Source organism: Talpa occidentalis, unplaced genomic scaffold (genome assembly GCF_014898055.3).
Source record: "Talpa occidentalis isolate TD23 unplaced genomic scaffold, MPIMG_talOcc4v2.1 talOcc4.9, whole genome shotgun sequence".
NCBI lineage: Eukaryota > Metazoa > Chordata > Mammalia > Eulipotyphla > Talpidae > Talpa > Talpa occidentalis.
In genome coordinates, this window is record NW_023605305.1 from 106,666,530 (window position 1) to 106,679,192 (window position 12,663).

General features: G+C 35.8%; 1 pseudogene; it reads right to left on the reverse strand.

The window, feature by feature from the left end:
• Window positions 1–3,372: 3,372 nt before the first annotated feature.
• On the reverse strand, window positions 3,373–4,016 carry LOC119236900 (60S ribosomal protein L10-like; annotated as a pseudogene).
• Window positions 4,017–12,663: the final 8,647 nt, after the last annotated feature.

Below are 12,663 nucleotides of genomic sequence, written 5' to 3' on the forward strand. Positions count from 1 at the left end.
TTTATCTCTTGATGGTGTTATTGGGTTCTAACTTCAGAGTGGTCTTTATGGATAGGACTATTCAATGGCTAAGTGTACTGTTACAGTTAATCTTTTTCTTTTTATATATGTCTGCATCCCTGTGGACTTGTCTTATAATATGCATTTTATTTTTACATTGCCTGTCATTTTATATGTGGCATATCATTCTTATTAGTACTTGAGAGCATTTAATGGAATTTCATAGTTTGCTAGTAACTCAAATACTATTGTGTGCTTTTATGATTTTCTCAGACATTAATTGAATTGAATTTCTCTGAATATAATAAGAATTTGAAATGTTCACTATATCATGGAAATGGCCCAGGTCAAATGGTTTATAGATTGCTGATCAGTTTATACAAGTCCTCAATTGTAGTGATCTTAAAGTTGTACAATAGTGCAAATCCATTTCTTCAAGAGGACTTATTGAGGCCTTGTATGACACTGTGATAGCCACAGGGATGAACTACAAGCTCAGAAAAATTGCATCCTGCCCTTCCAGAACAAATGATATAGAGGGAGATCAGTTTTCTTCTACCATCTGAAAGTAGAGACTTTCCAATAGGTATAATTTAGTAGTTAATTCTCAGTTTGAGAATTAACTATGAATTAATGGCAACAATGTTTCCAGATCCTAAAAAGAAACTTACTAAACTGTACCAAGTAGTAATGTTCTACATCTGCAAAGCTAGGGCAACCTATATTGATAACAAGCTTGCAACTACTTTATAATGTTAAATTGGTGAAGGTCAAGGTGCAGTAAGAAAAAGGCAAGATGGCAATCAGCTTGAACACAGGTGTAAAGAAAGACTTCCATGAGTAAATAACATCAAAGCTGAGACATGTAGGTTAGGTAGGAGCCATTCATGTGAAGTTGGGATTCAGGTAGGACCAAGTGTTCCAGCAGAGGGAATAACCTTGATCACGAGTGTTATGGAACTGAAAGAATTCATGAAACATCCATCACCTTTATTTGCTAATAGTATCTGCCAATAACTACCAAATGAAGAAGGGTAAAATATAGGAAGGAGAGGTTATGAGTGCCACAGTATTTATTATTTAGCTCCCACTGAAACCATGATTGACTATGAAACAAATGCCTTACCACATCCTTATCTTGGTATTGCAAATTTGAAGAGTTGGTTTAAATGATGGGCTATTTTATTTATTGAGTCATAAACCAAAATAAATTGTGCCTCTAAGAGTATCTCTCGGTTCACACACATATACATACACACAAGCTTACATTATTTTAAAAATAGTCAAGTAAGCAAATGGCTACAATACGGGCAATTTTGCTCATGTACAGCAGCCTAAGAAAGCATGTGTGTGTGTATCTATCTAGAGTTACAGAGTCTAGACACTACTGTGCATGGCCTATGTGGTATAAATTGGTATGATCAAAACTTATAAGGCTAAGGCTAACATCTCCTAAATATTTTCTTTGCTCAATTCACATATATAAGTATGATATAAGAGTGAGTCCAAACTGTGAAATACATGATCAAGAATCAGCCATTAAACTGGTTGTTCTGTAATTCTAATAACAGGAAAGATGAGATGGACATGTTTCAAGATGTCCATGATAATGGGAGGGTCTTGAGAGTCTTCCCTGGAAAGCAGCAAAGCAAAGCTAAACAGAAGCTTCAGAGGCTGTCTAGTATACAAAAATAATAGGAGGTAATCAAAAGTTGAGCTTTTTCACTGGCAAAGAAAGACAGTTTCACTGCATCCTTCCTGAAATAATTAAAAATTATAAATAGAAAACCTGAATAACAATAATTAATGGAAGGGAATTGAGGGTGTAATCTTTATGACCAACAAAAGAAGATATAATGAGTGCATTTGATTAGCTTTGGAAAGTGGTTCAAAGTTCATGATCCGAATGAAAAAAAAAAAACAAGAATAATCACCTTAAAATGAGAACTTGATATATTTGCAAAAAATGTATTCTATACACATAAAAACATATTTCTATAAAAATTGATGTCTTTTAATTCTTAGGCTATATTAGAAATATAACAGGGTTCTCATGATGAATATTATACAACCAGAACACTTAAAATAGAAGTCTTATCTTTGAATTCAAATTCTCCCCACAAAATTTCTAATAAATAATGCACAATGTTGGATTTTATTAAGCAAATGACACAAATTAGGAATGTATTTTGTCAGTTTTTTAAAGATTTATTTTATTTATTTATGAATTCAAGAGCTGGGGTGTAGGTAAGAATTGCAGGGGCTGAGAGGATTCACCTGAGAGAGTGGGGAGCAGAATAGGTAGATCTACTGAAATACACTGCTGAGAGGAGCAGCAGGCGAGACAGGAGAGTTCTGCTGCGCCATGTGGGTTAGCTCCCTGGCTAGAGATGGAATTTGTGCTGCAGAGGCTACAGATAGCTTCACAGTGCTGAGACTTAACCCTTTGCACCACCAGGCAGGCCCCATTTTGCCAATTTTTATGGAGTAACTTTCCTGACAATTTTTCCCAGACTTAAGCACTTTTTAAAAATATTTATTTATGCATACTGGGGTGCAGGCCAGAGGTGCGGGGAGTGAGAGGATTCACCAGAGACAGTGGGGAGCAGAACAGGCAGAGCTACTGAAATACACTGCTGAGGGAAGCAGTGGGTGAGGCAGGAGAGGTCTGCTGTGCCATATGTGTCAGCTCCCTGGCTGGGATCAAATTGCAGAGAGCTTCATAGTGCTGAGACTCAACTCCTTGAGCCACTAGGAAGGCCCGACTTAAGCATTATTATGAACAAAACTTCTTAGCACGATTGGGCTACCAATGGCCTTCTGCATAGGAAGGGGAAATTAATAAAAGGAGGGTTGTTTGACTGCTAAGCTTGTGCTCAAATGCTTAGTCATCCTTCTCCTTGGGAAATAATGACATTAGCTGCCTGGGCTGATGGCTGGAGAGAAGCCCTGGAATAATGAGCTCCACTCCAGGAGTGTCTGCTGAGTGCATGTCTTGGAGGTGGATGATGAGATTGGGAACATAGCTTAGTTGAATGCAAGTTCTGTACTTCAAATTAGGCCAGCTATATTGTTTCAGTTTAAAATAAGAAAGAGCACTCAAGGACCAGACATTTTCTAGGAGAATGCTTGGAAATGTAGAGCATGTAGGCAATTCCTTACGAATGTGCTATCTTCAGAGATGGTCACCTTGACCTCTACTAGGGATGACCACACATTGATGGATATACATAGAGGTTTTGAAAATTGCTGTTCAATACTGATCCTACATTGATTTTTTTTTTTTTTTTTTTTTTTTTGTGTGTGTGTGTGTGTGTGGTTAAGAATGCGGTTTTTATTTGTGTCACTAACAAGGGGACAGCTCTTCCACTCTCATAAGTGCAGGGCCCACCACTTGTGCAGGGGACCTTGATTTGGGATGTATTTGATGCCACAGCCATCTGGGATGAGCCGCTTTTCAGCTACCATGTCATCAAACTCATCTGCATTAAACTTGGTAAAGCCCCACTTCTTGGAAATATGGATTTTCTGGCCTCCAGGGAACTTGAACTTGGCCCTACGCAGAGCCTCCATGACATGCTTCTTGTTCTGCAGCTGATGCAGTTGGACATGATGACTTGGCCAATGTGGACCATGGCCACGGTGCCCTGAGGCTTCCCAAAGGCACCCCGCATACCTGTCTGGAGCCTATCGGCCCCAGCACAGGACAGCATCTTGTTGATGCCGATGACATGGAAGGGGTGGAGCCGCCCTCGGATGTGGAAGCCATCTTTGCCACAACTTTTCACCATGTACTTGTTGGCACAAATACAGGCAGCCTCCGGGGCTTCGGAGGAGAGCTGCTCATATTCATCTGATACCATGTGGCCACAGAGTGGGAACTCATACACTTTTGCCCTCTTCCGCCCCAGGTCAAAGATGCGAATCTTGGCATTAGGGGCCCCATGGCAGAAACGAGACTTTGGGTAGGGCTTGTTCTTACAATATCAGTAACACCGGGAGGAGCAGCGGCCCATAGCAACACCAGGATCTTGGGGGGTGCCCAAGGCAAAGAGTGATTACTGTTTTAAGACTAATAATAGTGGTGATGGTCTGGGCAACATAACTATTATTATATATATTTGTGATCTATTTTTGAACATAAGTATATGTGAATAATATAGTGAATAAAATGGTTGATGTATTTTTGAGAATGCTACATGAATTATCTCACCTTTCCATCAAGAGTGTGGAATAGTTTATTTCTAATTATTTGAATGCAAGTCTGGGTTAATCACAATTCTTCTAAGCTATTATTCACATTACATTTACCACATACTTTCCATTTAAATAATTTTTTCATCTATCTGAGCCTAAAAATTATGAACATTTTTCTAATGCATGAAAAATTACTACCAAGTGATCTAGTAAGCATAGCCATCTTTGGCTGCCCTAAGTGAGTTTGGTAAAAAAGAGGACCCATAATGATAAATACAAATTTGGAGATAGTTTAATGTAAAGTGAAAATTCTTATGGAAATTATGTCATTAAAAAGAAGCACTGCTTTGAAATAGATTCTCATATAAGTTTGTCTTTGTGGTAATGGTACTTACATGCATTCTATAATGGATTTTTTTTCTTTTTCCTATAACATTCATTAAGATCTATTTAAAGAAATTATTCCCTACTCTCTAAACTCATTTGTTATGAATAACACATTCATTTGCTAGTGCTAGTATTAATTCTTATGAGTCCTTGTTCAATAGCAGAAGCTTAAAGAGTTTGAAAAGTTTTAGGCACTGTAGTTCTTTATTAATGCTTTTCTGGGCAATATGTAGCATTATACATAATACAAATATGCTGAAATATGTTAAATATGTTAAAACGATTGAAATGGAAGTAAAAAATTAAGGATTGGTGGAGAAATGTATTATTAAAAATATGAGCTACAGTAAGATCAATGTGATTATAAAACTAGTAATAATGAAATTGTGACAATAATATCTGCTATGAACTATTATGTAAACTATTATGTGAACTATTTTTGTCAACAGGAATTAGTTAAGCAGTTTAAAAATAAATATATGGATATATAAATCAGGATCATTTCTTTGATCTGAAATTGAGTAAAGATTCTAATATCTTGCCTCATGTTGAAAACAGCAGGGTTAACATATTGGATAAAAATATTTCACTATTTTCCTATAGACAGCCTTCAACCTGGTACGGTCAAAGCCAAGCTCAGCACTGTGCGGTCAAGCTTTAAAAGCATCAATAGCAAAAATGACAAAAATTCTTTCATAAATGCCAAGTGCATCATGGTTTAACCACTTATCAAGTGGCCGTCTGTGGTATAATGCAACATTAATCACATCAAACAGAGAAGAGAATTCATAGCTAGACCAATCCTTTTATTTGTCAGTTGAAATACTTGGTTTGATTTAATTAGTCTCAGTTGCTTTTGATGGAAGGCTAGGGAGATCTAGAGGAAGTGGCCTGGTGCATTTTTAATTCACCACATCTTTATTGTGTTGCCAACGCTATTTATCCCATTTGGAATTCTCCATGTTTCATTTCTGCCCGTGACAGCTGTTGAGACCTCTGTGGCCATTTTTTTTTTCTTTTTTTCCTGAGTGAAAGGGCAGACAACAGCTGCTTTTTCTAAGGCTGAGTAAAGGATTGGTTTGCTGGGGTACTTCGATGGCTGAGAAAGTATCCTCTTATTTGTCATTGAATATTGTTCTTTTATGAAATGACCAAGTTGTTTACTCAAGAAACTGGGTCTTTGAGAATCTTTGACTTGACAAACTAAAATCTTTGCTTTTTTGGGTGAGCGAGGATGACCTATTTTATTTTTAAATTTAATTTTTATATTCCCCATACAATTGCAACCTCCTTATTTTGACCCCAATCCCTCCTTTCCCTGTTGCCGCCCCCCCCCCATAGAGTGTTTCTGGTTCATAGTTGTTTGTTGATTTTGATTTTTTCTTTCTTATAGTTATTCTTTTTCCTTGTCCCTTATTTAGGTTTTCTAGTTTCCTGCTATGAGTGAGAACATCTGGTATTTTTCTTTTTCTTTCTGGCTTGTTTCGGTGAGCGTGATCCCTTCCAGCTCCATCCAAGTTGCTGCAAACTGCATGTGTTTATCTTTTTTGATTGCTGAGTAATATTCCATTGTGTATATGTACCACATCTTCTTTATCCAGTCATAGGATGACCTATTTCTAAAGTAGTCAAAACAGTGACTACTACTTCCTCTATTCAATTACACATTCTGGATTGTCACATGTGAGCCACTGTGATTTCTTTCCAGAAGTCTGGTCATGCGATTGCCCATTCATGTTCTGATTTATCACATACCTGTATATGGACATGGTGTGTAGCTTTCCCCAAAATCGAAGAGTATAAAAGATCACTATCAGGTAACCATGTTGAACATACTACATGATAATACATGATATTTTCATGTGTAGAATAATAATTTTTCTTCCAATTCCAATAAAAATCAGCTATTCTCTTATTTTAGTGAAATTCTCATGTTCCTCACATTTTTATTCTATTGAGTTCCAGCACCAGATTACTTTTTTATTGAGGCATTCTTCCCATCAATGCAAATTGTCCATGAAGTTCACAAAATATTGCATCCCTTCCATCACTGAGAACCATTGAATTAAATGCTTCATACAGGAACATCAGAACTGTGAAGAATCATCTAGGAAAAAAATAAAAGAACTTTTTTTTTTTTGCCTACCTTGAGGGCTAATCCAAATGAGTTAGATTAAAATGACTGTTGCTGAGACATGTCTTGAAAAATAGTCTCTGCAACTGGATGAATATAATTCACACTTTTGGTAGAGTTGCACTTAATATTTATTTTGTCAAAATGTATGATTCAAAATTTGGTAGTGCTTTCTTGAAATGTTCTATGATTATTTCCAAACACTTTGAAGCAGCACTCATTGAGTTTATTTGCATAATTCCTTACACCATAAATTTTATGGAAATCTTTTGAATCCTCATATAAATGCTGAGTGAACAAGTCTCATAAAGATCAAGAAATGTACTGATGGAAACATGTAACCTGTGAGAAACAGAGATGGAATTCACATCCAGAATTCTGACTCAGAATAGCATTTTTTTCCTCTATCGTATCCAGCTTTTTTGTTCTGACTTTAAGATCATATTTCTTGTTATGTTTCTGTAAATGACTATGAAGGAAAATGAATATGAAGAGCTGGCTTTGTTGTAGTCCCAGGTTTATAATTGATTTACATACTTTTCCCCATTGATATAAAATTCTATTCCTCAGTATTCAAATTCTCTAAACATTCAGACGAAATAAGTAAGCTGCATACTTAGGACTTTGACATGTGACACATAAGGAAAATATATAAGACTGGGATATTTCATAGGTAGAATCTTTTTCTTTTAATTTTAAATTCCTATATCACTTTAGTTTTAATACATTGCCTATTACATAATTTATAAAAGATGCTAATTTTATTATTCAGTATGCTACTTTATAACAGTATGTTACTTTATTTTTGTTGGTAAATTATGACATTTAAATTTATTTTAATTATTGTTATATTCAAAACTTCTGCCATATACCATTTTTTGTTTCCCTTTTTCTATTGATTTTCCTGTTGCTGTGAAAGTTACACATTCTATTGTATTCCATATGGAATAATTCTCCTATATGTGCTTAATTTTCCTTTTTCAATTTCTTATACTTGATAATGCTTTTACCTTTTTCCCACATAGTCTTTATTTCCTCCATTTCCTCCAGCCCCCCATTTTCTGCTACTCCCCCCATGTTGTTATTACCTACAGTTTTTGTCTTAGGTTTTTGGGTTTACTTTGGAAGTGATGTTTTGACTGATCTAAAATAATGCTAAAATTTGCTAAATTATCATACATCTTTAGCAACTTCTTGGATGTCCTTAGTTTTCCAACAGTGTTTTCAAAAATGGTTTCTTACATGCAAAACCTTTTTAAGCTTTGCATTTTCAATATATTTAACTGATAATTTAGCTAGATATAATATTCAGAGTCAAACTCTCTTTCTTCTAAATACTTTTAAATATCACTCCAGTTTCTCTTTTGTGCCTTGAAGTATTTGATGCCACTGTCATTTGTCTTTCTTTTTAGCAATTTACTCCTGATTAAGTTAAAAGTTTTATCTTTGTCTTTAGTATTCTTACTTTTTTTTTAACTGTAGTATGTCTTGGTTCCATCAGGATTACTGAATTGTTCTTGTATTATAGCTTTTGCCTTTCTTAATTATCTATATATTTCTTGTTTTATAAGAATATAGCTACATTTGCTGGTGATGAGAAATCAGGTTGAAAAGATAAAACTTAAGTGTTAGCTTACCCATCTCCTGGGGGGATTTAGAAAGTAGGGGTAAGAACTGTAAGATAAGTTATAGATCTCTTGTCTGACTACTTCATGCATTTGTAAAAAGTGTATAAATAACTTTTCCACTTCTCTAATGCAGGGATTATATATTCCCCAACAAATTTTTCTTGAAAGTATGATTACTCTCATTTGTGGAGGGAGTAGAGGATAGCAGAGAAAGTTTTTGGCTGATGTCACTTTTTTTTTTTTTTTTTGAGTCCTATTGGTCATGGCAATGAGGGAAGAGAAAGCAGTGATTTACCCAGGACAGTATGCATTGGGGCAAAATTAGATTGCCATAGTTTTATCCCACACTCCATTCTTTTTTGTCAGATAGTAGACTTTCTTCTGTTATAGGACAATTCAATATAACTCCATCTAACACACAACCTCCAAGCCAACATACTTTCTTTCTTAATATTTTCTCAAAGTTCGAAATTTTGCTTGATCAATGTAGTCCATTTCTATCAACATGCTCTAGTATCTTTAAAGTTGGGCCAGGGGAGGAGTGAGGACACACAGAATTTTATCATCTTGCCAGTCATAAAATTGTGCACCTTCGTTCACATTATTATGATGAGGAAGTCCTCTGTGAGTCAAGCAGGTCTTAGCAGTTTTATAATGATGCTTGTTTCGTGAATCTCTTATTTTGCAATATAGATCCAATTTGCTTAAGTAAAACAAAAGTATACAAATATGATTTATGCACCAATAGATTATTGAGTGATTATTTGTTTTGCAAAACAATTTCCCATAAGGTTCTTCTAAATAGGAAACTTATCTAGTACATTTATATGTGATACCCATACATTTCAGCTTCTATCTAGTTTTGGAGAATATAGATGCACTACAAGGAGCTTAGATTCTTTTTTTATTATTTTTTTAATTTTATACTTTTTTACATCATTTTTCATTTTTTGCACAATGTATGCATTTTCATCTTGGTTATAGTCCCCATACAATTCCACCTGCCTTGTTTTGACCGTACTCCCTTCTTTCCCCACCCTGCCCTCTGTAGCATGTCTCTGGTTTATAGTTGCTTGTTTATTTTGAATTTTACTTTTATTATAATTCGGTTTTTTCCTGGTCCCTTATTTAGGTTTTCTAAATTCCTGCTATGAGTGAGACCATCCGGTATTTTTCTTTTTCTTTCTAGCTTATTTCACTGATCCCTTCATGATCCCTCATGATCCCTTCCAGCTCCATCCATGTTGCTGCAAACTGCATGAGTTTATCTTTTTTGATTGCTGAGTAATATTCCATTGTGTATATGTGCCCACATCTTCTTGATCCAGTCATCTATTTCTGGGCATTTGGGATGTTTCCATAGCTTAGCTATTGTAAATAGTGCTGCTATAAACATAGGGGTGCGGGTGCACTCCTAGGTCCATGTTACCCAAAGGACACAGAATTAATGTTTCTGTGTCCTTTGGGTAAATACCTAGGAGTGGAATTGCTGGATCATATGGAAGCTCTATCTTTAGCAGGTTGAGGAATCTCCATACAGCTTTCCATAGTGGTTGGACCAGTTTGCTCTCCCACAAGCGGTGCAGGAGAGTTCCTTTTTCTCCACATCCTCGTCAACAATTGTTGTTGCTAGTTTATTTATTTATTTATTTATTTATTTATTTATTTATTTAATATGTGCCATTCTCACTGGTGTAAGATGGTGTCTCATTGTATTTTTGATTTGTATTTTCCCGATTACAAGTGACGTTGAACATTTTTTCATATGCCTGTTGGGCATTTGCATTTCCTCTTTGGATTTTTTTTTTTTTTAGCTCTTCTGCCCATTTTTTGACTGGATCATTTACTTTGTTTTTGTTGAGTCTCATCAGCTCTTTGAGGATTTTTGTGATCAGTCTTTATCATTAGTGTTGTGTGCAAAAATTTTCTCTCAATCAGTGGGGTGTCTCTTTGTTTTAGTTACTGTCTCTTTTGCTGTACAGATGCTCTTCAATTTGATGTAGTTCCAGCTATTTATCTTTGCCTTCACCATCACTGCTTTGGGTGATGTTTCTTTAAGGATGTTACTGAGGTGTATGTCATGTAGTGTTTCGCCTATATTTCCTTCTATATATTTTATGGTTTTAGGTCTTATGTGTAGTTCTTTAATCCATTTTGAGTTGGTTTTTGTGCATGGTGTGAGGTAGTAGTCAAGCTTCATTCTTTTACATGTAGCAACCCAGTTTTCCCAGCACCATTTATTGAACAAAATTTCCTTTCTCCAACGCATATTCTTTGCAAGGAGCTTAGATTCTTACACAGTCTGTCACTGACTAAATGATTGACTCATTCCTTAGCTCATTTTTTTCTTTATTCTCTCATCCACTGGAGCCAATCATGAAGCTACTGTGCACCTCCAAACCTACCCTTCTATAATCTGCTTGGTGATGCTGGTACTGGAACTCTGCCTGTCATTTCTGTTCTGCCAGCTCATAGCTGGCTCTGTTAGACTCTGCCAACTGAGCATTCAAAAGGGAGATGAGAACTGGAGGAAAATTTTCTCCACCTACTTAGAGGAATCAGCCAACCCTCTCTTCCCTCTACTGAGTTTGAGATTGTAGCATCAATCAACAAATTCTTCATCTTTAGAGGTCTGAGTGTCAGCTGAGTGAGCACTTCTCCAGCTTCAATTTTGAATCATTCTATATGCTTCTCTTGAATATAGCTACTTTTGCTATACTATATTCCTAAAACCATCAAGTTTACTTTCTACACTTTGAATTCTTCAGTGTAACACTATTAAAATAATGGTGTGGCTTAGATATCTTGACTGGAATCGACAGAGCCAATATTTAACATTTACCCACTTCATTTTCCTTTTATTTTTAAAAACTGTTTCCTGTGTCAAACCTTGTACTGGTCATGATTAATGATGGCAAATAATTCATACTCTCTGAATTAAGTTTTGGGGACATATTAGTTACACGTTCATAAACTACACTATAGTTTTATAGAGGTGGGGAAGGCTATTTAAGGCAATAAACATTTTACAGTTGAGAAAACTTGCAATTCAGAGAAGTTCTCTTCACACTGTCTCTTTTGAGTCTCAAAATCATTTTGATTGCTAAATAATAATTTAAAAAATCATTAAACTTTTAAGGTTCAAAAGGAACAAGAAGACCTCCCTGGTGGCAAAAGGGGTTAAGGCTCAGCACTGTGAAGCAATCCACAGCCATTGCAGCACGAGTTCAATCCCTGGCCAGGGATCTGACCCACATAGCACAGCAGACCTCTCCTGCCTCGCCTGCTGCTTCCCTCAGGTGTATTCCAGTAAATCTGCCTGTTCGGTTCCCCACTCTTTTTCTGGTGAATCTTCTCACCCTCCCGGCACCTCTGGCCTACACCCCAGCTCTTGTATGCATAAATAAATAAATTAAAAAAAAAAGCAACAAGAGACTAAAATCACACACACTGTTAAATTCGAGTACTTTTCATTGTCCCACAATATGGAAAGATAGGACATATATTTTAGGGGAAAAAATTCTAATTAGTGATAGAAATTGAGATAAATTTGGTAAGAAAATGATTTGCGTATGTCAGATTAAAATAAAAGGGGGGACTTAGAAAATAAATGAAAAATTCCTACTGTGAAAAACACCACTTTTGAAGACTAGAACCAGGCCATAATCCATTCCACTCTCTGTTGCAGACTCACTCTCTTTAGCATGACCGCAGTGCTAATATTTTGGGCTTCCTCATAAAACAGAAATACAAAATTTGACAGTCACTTACTGCCCATAAAAAACTTCTACTTTCTAGGCTGACACCCAAAAAGTAATTTTGGTTGTATGTGGGTGTGACAAAAATCTCTTAAGTGTAAAAAAATCAAAACTTCTTCCCAAAATTATTTGGTGAAATTGACTCTCTAGAGTGAAGCAACAGATTTATATCTCTGGCTATCATTTCCCCCTGATATACTGCTGCATACCTTTGGGGGTGGGGAGATGGGTTAGATTAAAAATTATAGCTCTAAAGCATTTTCAAAATCAGGGCTCAGAGATTTTGTGATACTAAACTATATTTAGTTTATTTCATTTCAAAATTTATTTCAATGAGATCCTTTATATTTTTTATAGGGATAAATGCAGTTGGGTAAAGCTTCAGTCAGCTTCTAGCACCAGCTTTCCTTTTTAAGCCATTTTTGATTGTGGAGATTCTTCCTTTAAGAACTGAATATCTCTAAATATGCTCAAGTGTTTTCTTTGTGTTTCTTTAGCTTGTGATTCAATGTCAGGGCCAGCAAGAACATCAGAGAGTACTGGGAGGACATTTGAAACA